This window comes from Scylla paramamosain, chromosome 16, assembly GCF_035594125.1.
Source record: "Scylla paramamosain isolate STU-SP2022 chromosome 16, ASM3559412v1, whole genome shotgun sequence".
NCBI classification, from domain to species: domain Eukaryota; kingdom Metazoa; phylum Arthropoda; class Malacostraca; order Decapoda; family Portunidae; genus Scylla; species Scylla paramamosain.
Window position 1 is genome coordinate 3,015,001 of NC_087166.1, and position 12,500 is coordinate 3,027,500.

The 12,500-nt window shown below is 41.0% G+C and overlaps 1 long non-coding RNA gene across 2 annotated transcripts in view; it reads right to left on the bottom strand.

The window, feature by feature from the left end:
* LOC135107894 (uncharacterized) overlaps positions 1–12,500 on the bottom strand; it is a 223,468-nt gene that overhangs the window by 31,191 nt on the left and 179,777 nt on the right. For both annotated transcript variants that reach the window (XR_010272041.1, XR_010272040.1), the window contains one exon: positions 10,875–10,922. This is a non-coding gene — a long non-coding RNA (uncharacterized LOC135107894). The remainder of the gene's footprint in view (positions 1–10,874; positions 10,923–12,500) is intronic.

The following is a 12,500-nucleotide window of genomic DNA, read 5'->3' on the forward strand; positions in this document are numbered from 1 at the left end:
GGACTCCCCCGCCTCTGTTCCTCTTCCTCGACGTGGGGGCATTATAACTTACTGCTGTACTGGGAAATTTGGGGCCTGAGTAAATACTAAGTTATATAACGGCAGAAAGACGCTACTGAACTTTTAGATTATCAGGGCTTTCGAATTTAGAGTTAAGAAGAAGGAAAAACTCGAAGGCGAAGAGGAGAAGTAGGAGGAAAAGAAGGAGGAAGAAATATAATAAGAAAAAGCATAATCGAATAAGATATGAAATAGTCACGATAAAAGCACAATCAATATACCTGATCAAAGATGTTTGGGACCCATGAGAGAGAAATGAAAGCATGCTGAAAAATATTTTCTATAAAGGCAACATCTGGATAAGAAAAGAAGATGCAAGTGGGAAGATACAAAGCACCAACACAAAATTGTTGCCTAAAAGAATTACTAGGGAAAAGAAAGTAAGGATATCGACTACGGCAAATAACTCAAGACCAAAGAAGAACACAGAGAAGGCAACACTGAAGAAAATAATAAAAATAAGTCTATGAAATTAGTTATGAAATGGAATGAAAATAGATAACTTAGAAAAAAAATAGTAACAATAACCTGTGTGTGTGTGGTATATATATATATATATATATATATATATATATATATATATATATATATATATATATATATATATATATATATATATATATATATATATATATATATATATATATATATATATATATATATATATATATATATATGTATATATATTAGATAATGTCTGACAAGAGTATTTATGTCCCACGTTTAATCAGTACGGAAAGGAAACAGCAAATTTGAATTATTTCCAATCTAATTTTCGAAAGCCAGGCAATATTCTTCTAATGGATTCCGGAGCGATTCCAATTATAATGCTGCGATGATATTTCGAGGCTTCAAACCCTGGACGGACTCGTATATGCTGACACCTCGGGTGGAAATTTAAGACTTTTAATTTCATCACAGAAGCAGCGGGAGCCATTACTTTTAGATACGTTCTATTTACTAAATGAACCTTTTTTATACACTAATTCTAAGCGGAGAAACTATTAATGTACACAGGTGTTATTATACTGTGTCTGTATTGTATAATTTAACAAACTATCTCATTAATGAACAAACGTAGAACACTCCTTTCACCTTCAGCAAAGAAACGGATAATTAAAGACTTTAATCTATTCTGCATCACAATATTCTTATCTATATTAATACTCAGAGCGCAAAGGGATTACTAATTCCAAACATAAACCTCTCTCTCTCTCTCTCTCTCTCTCTCTCTCTCTCTCTCTCTCTCTCTCTCTCTCTCTCTCTCTCTCTCTCTCTCTCTCTCTCTCTCTCTCTCTCTCTCTCTCTTAACGAAGGGTGTGAAGGGTAAAAACAATAGTCAACTCGTGCTTAAAATAGACACCTGGGGGTAATCCTTCTAAGGTGATGCCATAAAGATTGTGTCGTCAAGAGTTTATGGACATGATAAAAACAAGTAGATAAATGAGACAAGGAGGAGGCCATACTTTAGACGAGTATCTATCATGTCCCTGTGCATACCCACCGCAACACTTGATACTTATACGACTTTATTGTTATACTTATCCAGACTATTACGCATGTGTATTAAATAAGATTACGTGTGCTGGGAGGAGGGGGGTAAATTTTATAATATCAATAAGTAAAAAATAAAAAAAATAAATAAATAAATAAAAAGTATTATAATAACCAAAATGTCTGGAATAGAGATCACGTGTGTATGTGTGTGTGTGTTTTCCAGAACGAGCACAATGAGCTGAACAAACACAAAGACACAGCAAAAAAATTACACGAACAAAAAAGGAGTTGAATGAATATACAAATACATTAAAATAAATCTGCTCATTTCCTGACGCACATGCATTATCACAAGCACGAAAGATTCCCCGCCAGAACACAAAGCTTTCCTCGCCCCAGGACACAAGGGGAAACTATTGTGTCTGGTACGCCAGGTGTGAAATAACCCTGATTAGCGGCGCGACCATCAGGTAATTACCCCCAGCGAGGCCCTCCCGTCACGTTTCCATTCCCCAGGTGATGTTTAGCCCATGATCTCCGAGGGATAATCCGCCTCGTGGGTGCCATAGATAAAAACAGGTGTGAAAAGAAGTATAAAAGTTGTGTGTGTGTGTGTGTGTGTGTGTGTGTGTGTGTGTGTGTGTGTGTGTGTGTGTGTGTGTGTGTGTGTGTGTGTGTGTGTGTGTGTGTGTGTGTGTGTGTGTGTGTGTGTGTGTGTGTGTGTGTGTGTGTGTGTGTGTGTGTGTGTGTAAGCAAATGAACGAGAAGTAAAAGAAGAAAGTGATGAAAAGTAAACAAAAATTAGAGAGAGAGAGAGAGAGAGAGAGAGAGAGAGAGAGAGAGAGAGAGAGAGAGAGAGAGAGAGAGCGGTAATGGAGATAGGAGGAGGGAATGAGTGCAAGGAGGAACGCTAAGGGAGAGCCGCCGGTGGTTTGTTGTGATGGATGCACTGGATGTCCCAAGCCCTGACGGACCCGCTGCTGGAGAGGACCGAGGCTTCATAACGCATCTGACATAGCGAATATAATGACTTTGATGCTTGAATTCCAATGACCTCGGGCGCCTGGAATGATAATGATCTCCGACTTCTAATTAAAATAAGCGTATTTGCGAATTATAAAGACCCAGGCTTTCGAAATGAATCCCCTCGTCTCTGATGGAATTTTTTCGCCTGCAGATAATATAATAATGATAAAAATAATAATAATGAAAACTTTCCCGGATCGTGGAAAATTGGTGATTCGGCTTCACGCTGAAATCACAGTGGGAAGTGAAATTTTCTTAATCACAGTTCTGGTGTTTAAGTTTCAATTTCTCTGACTTCCTCTGATTTCTGCAAATTACAGTGTCCTTATCAATGTTTAGCATCTCCGTTGTTCAAGTTCTCCCAGCGTCTCGTGTCTTTGTGTTATATTGAAAAGAGAGAGAGAGAGAGAGAGAGAGAGAGAGAGAGAGAGAGAGAGAGAGAGAGAGAGAGAGAGAGAGAGAGAGAGAGAGAGAGAGATGGGAACGGAGAAAGAAATAAACAGAAACACAGACATTTACAAAAAGAGACCTGATACAAAAAGAAAGAGAAAGACGACGAGACAGAGAGAGAGAGAGAGAGAGAGAGAGAGAGAGAGAGAGGGAGAGAGAGAGAGAGAGAGAGACCGACTGACTGACTGACTGGCTGACAAACATGCAAACAAACACGCGGAGACAAAGAGAGGGAGAGCGAAGTCGTTAACGCACGACGAGCATCAAGTCTACGTTTCAGCTAATACGTGTGGATGGCAAGGGTGCGGCTAGTCCGTGTGAGATGTATACATAGGAGTTCATTACGAGGACGGTGTCAGGGCGGGGCACGACTGATAGGTAAGAACAACGGACAGACCGACAGGCCAAGTATCTTCAATACTGTTGCTACCACCATCACCGCCACCACTACCACTACTGGCACACTTCCGAGTCGCCACCACTACTGCCGCCTTTACCCATGAAATTGTGGACGATATTCTGAAACACTTCTGCCCGCACGTAGACTGTTTTCAAAATGTTCTAGTTGAAGTTATACGTGGTTTTTATGGTCCTAGTGACAGATTAACAAGATTTCTGCATCATTAACAGGATAAACACTATTGAGAATCCAGTTAATCATTTCTGTAGCCTTTGAAAATAATCATGGTGAGAAACCAAAGCGTTTCTGGATACGAGTCCAAGAAAGATCGCCACAGTTTCCCTCATCGGTTTGTTTTCTCTCCTAGGAAAACTGTGGGGGGAAAAGTTACAAAGTTAGTACGATGATTAAAATTTAAAGTACTCAGGAAAAAAAAAATGCAATAAAAGAGAAAGGGAGATACATAGGGGTGAAACTGTTACAAGTATTTACTATAAAGGATCTGTTTTAGAGTTCTCCAGTAAATTCCCGTCCTATGATGTGCGGCGGCTGGTAGTGGGGAAGGCAAAAGTTTCTCCCTCGCGCTAATAATATAGAAAGGAGATAAAAATTTATGATCTTTACCATAATATCTTTATAAAATTATCAGTATCGTTATATATTTTTCTAATGCGCATGTCAGTGTTAAAGCCAAGCAGGTAATAAAATTAGAAGATGCTTAAAAATATATCAGTAGAGATGTTCAATATCTTAACTCAAATAACAACTGTAGCACAACTGTTGACATGGCGGCCACTCAGACAGACTGGCCGCCAAGACGAGCCTCACATGACGTTTTTTAGTGTTACGGCTGAAGAGAATAACACATAGAGAAGCTCCCTAAGTTCCGCTCCGCCGGGGTCGTAACATATTTAATTGTGCTCGGAAAATGGCAAGTAAATGGACTGTGAGATGACGCTGTGTATGTGATAAAGACCCGTTTTATTTTATATTGCTCATCAAAAAAGGAAACATGAGAATCGTGAGCCGTTTTTATGTAAGGCATAGAATATAATGTTATAAGTGACACAGAGACAAGGGAGAGAAGATACATTGCACCAGCGGGACGGAACGAAGGAAGAATGAAGATAAAGATGGGAAGCTGTTACAGTAGAAGTTTATTATGGAGAAAATCACTATGGGACGCACACAATAAATTCTAAATACATTGATAAAGACGTGGGGTTCTTTTAACGTAACTCAAAATGTTGAGACGCTTAAAATACGGACAGGCGAACATTATACTGCCAATAAACTGAGCAATAAGCGCTATACACAACATCCCACAAGCAAAATCTCATTTCACAAACTACGATGTCCTAAGAATATAATCACAACGCATCATATAAACTTCACGTAAGAAAATACACCTTATAAATAAATAAATAAAAAAAAAATCCTAAATGAAGACATACACTATGTAACGCTAACTAGTGAAATAAAAGATGGGCCTTAGAATTCATCCAATCATTCACAATCGTATCCTCCATTAAGGGAGTCATTAGGGAAGGACACGAGGCAGGCGAAACTGGCCCCTACCAGCACACACCTGAGAACTTTCCCTACGACCCTCTTGCCCTGAGCACCTGGGACGGGTACAGAGAGGGCCCGGTTGAGTCCACCATCATCCGTCACACCATTCTTACTTTCGCTTTAATGTCTACCCTTGCAAGGACGGGTACCAGCAGCCTCCCGACGTAGAGAATAATTGCATTTTTACGGAGGAGCGTCGCGGAAATATCAGAGTTCACTGGTTGGGTTGTCTCGCAGCGGCGTCGCGAAGGGGGAGGCTAACACGGCGGGTCGAGTGTGGCGGCGGCAGTCATCCATCATGGCGTACAAGAAGGCGGGGGGCGATGGTCCTTCGAGATATATAATTTAAATTCTTGACTCCTCTCTCTCTCTCTCTCTCTCTCTTCTCTCTCTCTCCTCTCTCTCTCTCTCTCTCTCTCTCTCTCTCTCTCTCTCTCTCTCTCTCTCTCTCTCTCCTCCAGCATCATCACCATATCCTCTCTTCTTTTCCTTCTCCTTCCTCTCCCCCCCTCCACCACATCAACCACCACCACTACCACCGCCACCTCTTGCTCCTCCTCAGCCTCCCCCTTTTCCTCCTCCTCCTTCGCCTCCGCCTCCTCCTCAGTAATTATTATTCACAGTGATCACGTATGAGCCCGCCTGAGCTACGCGAGGGATGTGTGGCCCCGCCTGATGCATGGGCGGCGCTGTAGTCTTCGTGGGGCGAGATGAATGCGGTCCAGGAGAAGCTTTACGAGTCTGTGTGTGTGTGTGTGTGTGTGTGTGTGTGTGTGTGTGTGTGTGTGTGTGTGTGTGTGTGTGTGTGTGTGTGTGTGTGTGTGTGTGTGTGTGTGTGTGTGTGTGTGTGTGTGTATGCTCTTACTATATATTACAAACACACTACTAAAAATGCTTCACAGATACAATTGTTGGACTAGTAATTGCCGACATGAGCAAAACAATGCCTGAGAAAAAAAAATATGCAAAGCTGCACTGAAGACCTTAATTAAGACTAGGACAGGAGATCAATGAGATAAACAAACGCTGAACTGAATACCAGCATCTCTGAATAACACTCCCACTAAGTAAAACATCCACTCTCATTTCCCCACCAAACGTAACGCAAAGAAAAGGACAAAAGTTTTGCTGTGATTCCATATGCACGGTGTTATATTCTTTTTCATATTTCAAGGGAGAAAATAGATATATCTCTACCGCTAATCAAAGGTACGGGACCCTTCACCTGCGCTCATTAAAACAGCCTTCACCATCTGGCCCCGTGTGGCGTGTTTACCGTGAATGTATTTTGTAAACATCCTCCCACGACAAAAATATGGAGAGTAATTAATAAAAGGTAAATTGGGCAAGACTAGGAAGGGGAAGGATGGAAGAACAGGGAGAGAAAGAGATGCATGGAAGCTACCACGGGTGACGCGTTGTGTAGAAGGAAGGAACGAGGGGAAATGCAGCATAAAGAAAAAATAAATAAAAAAATATATATATGTAAAAAAAAAACTGGAAATGAGAGACGAATGAAGAGAAGTGGAAGAAGGAATTAACTGAGGAAATGAAATACGAGGAGAGGCAAAATAACAGGAAGGGGAGTATAAAGCATAAGAGAACCAAGGAAGGGGGAAGTAAAAGGGAAGGGGAAAGAAAGATGGAAGAAGAGAGAGAGAGAGAGAGAGAGAGAGAGAGGAGAGAGAGAGAGGAGAGAGAGAGAGAGAGAGAGAGAGAGAGAGAGAGAGAGAGAGAGAGAGAGAGAGAAAGAGAGAAAGAGAAAGGCAGGATATAACCAAGGATTGAGGCCAGGAGGGAGAAGACAAGCCGGGAAAGGAGTGCTGAGAATGGAAACCAAAGAAGGTACCGATGAAGAAGAGATTGGAGAAGGGAGGAGGAAAGGGTGGGAAGGAGAGAGAGAGAGAAAAACCCAAAGCTCAGAAGAGAACCGATGAAGGAGGGATTGAAAGAGGGAGGACGCAAGGGATGAAAGGAGATAGAGCAGAAGCCTAACCAAGAACCTGAGAGTGAAAGGAAGAAAGAGGGAAGCGAAAGGAAGCACGCGGAAAGAACTCAATGATAGAAAAAACGAAAAAAAAAACAGATTGGCAAAGAAGGGAAGAAAGAACATAGAGGAGGGTAAAAAAAAGGACATAACAAAACTCGTGTAGAAAACTGAAGATGTAAGAAGAAAGAAATGGATAAGGAAGAAGAAAATACCTACATATGAGGAGGAAAAAGAGGAAGAGAGAAAGAAGAAAGGGTAGTAAGGAATAGGTAACACAACCTGAGCAGAGAACCGAGGAATGTAAGAAGGAAGAAGGATGCAGGGGATGGAAGGAGAGAGAGAGTTAGGGAGAAGCCAAGGAGAAAAACGAAGGAAGAAGTGCAGCAGGAGGGAGGAGGAGGCAGTAGATGAGTAAGGAGAATGAGGTCAATACCGTGGCAGTGTTGTGTACGTCATGAGGTGATGTAGCGTCTCCTGCGCCGCCGGGTAAATAAAGAAATAAACCAGTGCTTTACCAAGGTCGGTGGCGTGCTGGGAGACAGCGGTATCCTTCTCTTTTTTTGGGTTCATTCGTTAATTCAGTACATACATCGCGCGCCTTGTATAACCTGCAGACTATTTGAGTTACCTGGACGGTGTTTTAATTGGAAGCTGAGAGACGAGATTCTTTAACTATTTTATATATTTCACTTATTTACTTTCACTGATTTTTAGCCTGCGATAGTTTGCCTCTTAGAAAAAGGTTATTTTGTCAGTATTGATTTTTTGTTCTAACTTGCTCAGCGAAAAAAAAAAAAAAATCGTGGCTGTAGAAAGGGAGAGATTAGGAAGGTTTTTGCACGAATACAAGTTGGCTTCCAGGTAACTCGTTCCGAACTGTCGAGGGCTAGATTAAGAAGAGACTTGTAATCACATTGGCTCATAAATCTTCTATACAATAAGAATACGCGGCTCTGATTGGCTCTGAGGCTGTGACGTGCACAACCCGCAGTTACCAAGAGTTCCATGGCGGACAACTTGTGCTGGTCGGGGTTACCAAGGTGGAGACTTTCCCAGGGCGTGGTAATGACTTCCTTAAGGAGGTATGTAAGGCCAGGGGGCAGGTACAGGTGACCCTCCCCTCCCCCCGCCATGGAGACACAGGCAATAAAGGCCACTAATAACCAGACTGAGGGTTTGTTAGCGTCTTGTAGCGTCGCGTCGGTACTTTATCGCTGATCTTGTCATAAATAAGCGCTTCCCGGGCCGGCCACTGCATGGCCACCCGGAGTCACCAACTAACTGTCTCGTCGGACTCTTGCATTTTTCCATTTTCCTCTCATAAACAAGTTTCAAATGCAGGTTTTCTCCGCTCAAGTGAGTGTGGGAGTGTACTATTTGTTTACACCGAGAGACGAAGATTACACCCCGGGAGTGGGGAGAAAGTATTTTTGGTTAATATTTAATTTAAATTGATACCGTCGGCAGCCGCTTGAAGGTCAGGGGTACCTTCAAAGTGCCAGGTTAATGCCTTACGAGAATCATCAAAATGGTTGGCACTCACATAACTCTACCTTCAATTTTGATCCTTAATGGTTAGGTATCAATTGTGACGCTCTGTCTCCGAGGCGATGAGATGGTGGAAGTAATTGCCCTCTCCTTTTTTGTCTGCGTGTGACTTTGGAGCGAGAAGGGCATAGGCAGAGTCGGTGGGTGGCGGGCGGTTGGGGCGAGTCTAGTCTGCCCCGCCGCCCCACGCCACGCTCCCTGCGCTCCAGGGTAGGACGCTCCACACTGTTTATTGGGCATTTCTTCGTCGACGGTGTTTATTGTGGTGATAATGATGAGGGAAGAGTGGTGCGCCTGGTGGCGGGGGGTAACTACCGGAGACTAATGTTGGTGTATATGGTGAGGTGATGGTGGGGGATAGTGGTTGATGGTGGTGTTGGTGAGAATGTGTGAGTGTTGGTAATGGTGGTGATAATGGGTGTTGCAGGTCTATAATTCCTTATACTTTTGCTATCAGATGTATTTGTGATAAACATAATATGACAGCAATAAAACCAGCTGGATAAATTCGCTAAGAATCATGACCAAGCCAGATGCTTATATATACGTTTAAGCTCGCACGTATTTCAGACAATTACTTTTTTTTTGTCTGTGTGTGTAAAAGTTTATGGACACACTCGGAAATAACGAGGCAAAACAGGTCTTGCCGGGTGGTTAAAAGGTGTAAGGAATTCAAGAAAAACCTAACAAAGAGTAAACAACATAAATAAGGAATACTTAAACCTAGTGATGTCTTAATCGGGTCTCTAAGAACACGTCAGCTCATTTAATTGTTTTGACAGGATATTATTTCCTCCCACGACTACTTGTTTTCATCTAGTCCCCCCTACCTTCTCTAACTTCCCACACGTCTCATCGAGTCAGCGCTCTTTCCATGACTTCCCGTTTTCCTTTAATCTTCCCTTTCTCTTCTCTATCATCCGGAACATCTTATCGCCCTTGAGCAGTAAAAATACATGTGAAAGTTAAGGCTTTTTTCTTTTTTACTGAAGCAATGACCAGGGCTGCCTTCGTCTTCACAGTATAACCAAAACGCTTTGGAAGATTATTTTACCGCATCGAAATAAAACGTTGTGATGTAATGATTTTTAATATGCAACTTTACAACACCTTTACCTTCAGCATATGCACGTAACTTTATACTGCATATCGTCCCAGTACGCTACATCAAAAATGGCCCAGAAATTGCCAACAAAATTATACCATTTTCTGACGCATTTAGTAGATCGACAGAGAGCGCTACCGCGAGAATAATAGCGGACCAATAACACATACATACACACACACTCGCGTTAGTCAGGCTTTTAACACCTAGCATAGTCTGTCCTCCAAGGCGCTGCATGACCAGTGGTAGGCGCTTTGGTATATCTAATAATCTCCAGTATACAAAGGAGTATATTAACTGACAAGGATAACTCACATTATTTTAAATAACCAAAAATTACTATATGTTACAATCTTCCTAATATTACAAACAGATTATAATTTGATATTTGAAGAATTAGACAGTCTTAATGTAGGAGATATCACTCGTGGTTTACAATAAATGTGTATCAACAAACGTAAGACTGCAGCTAATAGAAAACATTAGTGAGTGGAATACAGTACGTCAGGCAGCCGCACGGAGAACAAACTAGCTATAAGATACAAACCTTAAACCCGCATCATGCAGCAGCAGCATCCTTGCACACACAATAAAGAGAAAATACACAGCATCACAGTGGCATCTTATTAGTGAGCATCAACAAATATTTAGCAGAGAGATGGACAGGTCCCTGCAAGACATAACTGTGTTAATCAATACCTATACGAAATATGCTACCACCAACTCACCTGAACACTATTACAATACATAATAAATGTAGAAAGCATGAATGAAAGCTAACCATATATGACAGTGTCGGCTGATCACTTATGGAATTAAAAGCAATGCGTAAACACGGTTGTAGTTGCTGCAGGAATAAGTAAATTGGATTTTTTTTTCATTCTGAAGTGTTATGAAAACGTAATCACCAGACACTACATATAAGGCTTGCATTACTTGAGGTTAATTGCCCTGAAGACCTGAAATGCTACGAGAGACAGCATGCTAAAGTTATTTCAATTAAGATATTCACCTCAACAAAACACATTTTTTTTTACATAACAGTAAAAGATTAACTAACATAGTCATAGGAAATTAATTCTATCTATCTCACATCTCTGATATTAGAAAAAAATACAACATTTAAATGGTGAGAAAACATATCTATTTTGAAGTTTTAAATCCTAAAGATAGATGTTATGCCCTAACAATAGCTAGAGTTTAGAACCGAGGCCTTTCAGTCTTACCTGGAGCAGAGCACGGAAGTTATCCATCATCGAAGACCCTGACATCACCTGCAAAACAAAAGGAATAATTAAGGTAAGTGCAATGAAAATACTAAATATGCTTCATATTAATAGAGTTACATACAACAGGTTAAGGGCATGAAACATTTAATGAGATCGCGTGTGTAAAGAAATGAATGTTTATAATTAGATATAACGTTTATACTTACAAAAAAAAAAAAAAAAAACATCGTGAGGACATAAATATCTAACTAATGACATACAAACACACACACACACACACACACACACACACACACACACACACACACACACACACACACACACACACACACACACACACACACACACACACATGCACGAATAATTGCAGCCATCATTATCGGAAAAGAACACGAGGGTGTATCATTACCATAAACAAAAGATGATCAGAAAAATTGGTGACCATCAGAGACCGTGTGTGTGTGTGTGTGTGTGTGTGTGTGTGTGTGTGTGTGTGTGTGTGTGTGTGTGTGTGTGTGTGTGTGTGTGTGTGTGTGTGTGTGTGTGTGTGTGTGTGTGTGTGTGTGAGGGAAAAAACAAGTATCAATAGAGAATACATGAAAAACAAGAATAAAAGAAAAAGTCACAAAAAAAGAGGAAGTAGGAAAGCATAAACATGGATTTCTTAGCCTTTGCAATGTCTCTTTAACATGACATTAAAAAACAAAATGAAAGTAATGACACAGGTGAAAAAAATTGAAACTGTTTTCCTACAAATTTATCGGTCCCTTCATCAGCCGCTATTAGTGTGCATTAGAACACTCTGGGACATCAATTACGATACGGGTTATTCTGAGTAAAAATATCTTCGCTTCTCTCACCTTTACTAGTGGGCAAAATAAACCCAAGAGGAGAGGTATGTAATTTCTAGTGATAAAAAATAAAGAATGGTTTGCAATTGTCTTCACATCGCAAGAAATAGTTCAGACAACCTATGCTTTTTCATTGGTTACAATATATACTTTTTTACTCTCTCTCTCTCTCTCTCTCTCTCTCTCTCTCTCTCTCTCTCTCTCTCTCTCTCTCTCTCTCTCTCTCTCTCTCTCTCTCTCTCTCTCTCTCTCTCTCTCTCTCCTTACTTCCCCTTTCGAGTAGATTTTAAACATGTTCTTTAATATTCCTTTTTAATTCTCCTCCTCTTACACATCCTTCTTTTCTCCTCCTCATTCTTCTTGTTCTTCTTCTTTCTTCATCTTCTTTTATCTCCTCCTCCTCCTCCTCCTCCTCCTGCACTCCATTATGTGATCGACTAATCTTCCTATATTAAATTTTCGCAGTGTCCCCTCTTACCCTTTTATTTTCTGTTCCTTCTTTCCTTTCCATTTCATCCTCCCTTCCTGCTTACCCCATTATTTCCCCATCCAGTAAGTCCTCACTTTTTCCTCGATAATTCCTTACTTCTTTTTCCTGTTTCCCGTTTATTCCAATTTTCTCGCCTTTCGTTTGTATTATTTTCGACCCTCCTTTATTACTGACTCTCCCGGAAGCTACCACGTCATTATTACAAGATGTTCCTAAGAGAGAGAGAGAGAGAGAGAGAGAGAGAGAGAGAGAGAGAGAGAGAGAGAGAGAGAGAGAGAGAGA